At 50.2% G+C, this 1,492-nt stretch overlaps 1 pseudogene; it reads right to left on the minus strand.

Annotated features, from left to right (window-relative positions):
- Nucleotides 1-230: 230 nt before the first annotated feature.
- Nucleotides 231-851, minus strand: LOC129077420 (TLE family member 5-like; annotated as a pseudogene).
- Between the last annotated feature and the right edge of the window lie 641 nt (nt 852-1,492).

Below are 1,492 nucleotides of genomic sequence, written 5' to 3' on the forward strand. Positions count from 1 at the left end.
CCAGTTTTAGAACAGGGTCTCTGCCCTTTATCCATGTTCTTTATCTTAGCCCTGGGGCACCTCTGGAGTTTCCTCCTTCCTGACTACCTCTTGCCTCACCAGGAGCTACGTAAATACTACCGGGAGTTTAGCCAATCCAGAGCTATACTGTTTTGTGGTGAATATCTCTCCCTCCCTGTGTCTGGTCTCCTCTTTGTCCCCCGACCCTCCCTCCACATCCTGGCCACCTGCTAATCCAACTTCTTGTCATCATTGTACTTCTTGCCATCATCCTCCTGGTGGGTGTCACCGTGATGTTTGTTATTGCCTTCCTTGAAGAGGTAGAACTGGGAACCCAGTGCAGACAGCGAGAGGAGGCTGGTGCCTGTGCTGACTGCTGGCAGTGGAGGCGGCTGCCACACCACGGGTAGTGGAGTCAAGGATAGGGCAATAACCTACATCTGGAACAGCTGATGGGCATGGAACTGCTGTCAAATGATGGAGTTCAGGTCTGGAGCCATGACTCGCTTAGTTCTCTCAATGACTCTCAAGGCTTGCTGCTGGTGCTCTTCGGAAAAGTAGGGAAGGACCTGGGCACAGATCCCATTCAGCCTCTTCACAATTTCAGCCTGCTTGTGAATCTCAGTATTCAAGCCATTGGACATCTCTAGTACATCACATAATGACACTGCATCTCCGATTTCTTGCTGGCCAGTTAGTCACATTTGAGCTTCAGGCTGTGGCACTGAGCATGCAGCAGATAAAACTTGTCTTTGATGTGGTCGCAGGAGTCCAAGGTGGTGAATTTCAGTTGCTGCAGTAGGTGTGATGAGCCAGTGTGAGGAACCTGAATGCCTGCTTTGTGGAAACATTGCTTTAGTTGCAGCTGGTGAAGGTGTCTCGGGCTGAGCCCCAGCTCTGGTGCCTCAGGGTCCAGTGGCCATGTCTTTGTCCAAACTCAGATCTGCAGCTCTCGGGGATGCCACTGGGGCAGCCACCACAGCCTCCCGTGCCTGGCCTTCACCGCTTCCTTGGTCGCTTCCCAATGCTTTTAATGTTCATATGGCAGTAGAGTGAATAAAAAGACATGTCCACCTGGAACCTGGGAATGTGACCTTATTTCAAAAAAAGGTCTTTGTAGGTACAATCATGGTAAGCATTTCAAGATCAGATCAGTCTGGATTACCCAAGTTGGCCCTAAATCCAATGACAAGTGTCCTAAGAAGAGGAGAAATGCAAAGGAGAAAGGCATGTGAAGATGGAGGCAGAGATTGGAGGGACACAGCCAAAAGCCAAGGAACACTTGGTGCCACCAGAAGCTGGAAGAGAAAAGGTAAGGAAGAATCTTTCCTTCAAGCCTTCAGCCCTTCTGATACCTTGATTTCAGCCCAGTGATGTTGACTCCCTCGAAGGCCATGCGTGGTTCCCCATCTGCATCTCCTAGTATACTGTGCACTCACAGAAGTTGAGTGCATGTCTCACTCATTGTTGTAGCCCCAGCATCCAACGAAGG

The sequence above is a fragment of the Pteronotus mesoamericanus genome, unplaced genomic scaffold, assembly GCF_021234165.1.
Source record: "Pteronotus mesoamericanus isolate MK-2021 breed Mesoamerican mustached bat unplaced genomic scaffold, CSHL_Meso_final contig_66, whole genome shotgun sequence".
Lineage (NCBI taxonomy): Eukaryota > Metazoa > Chordata > Mammalia > Chiroptera > Mormoopidae > Pteronotus > Pteronotus mesoamericanus.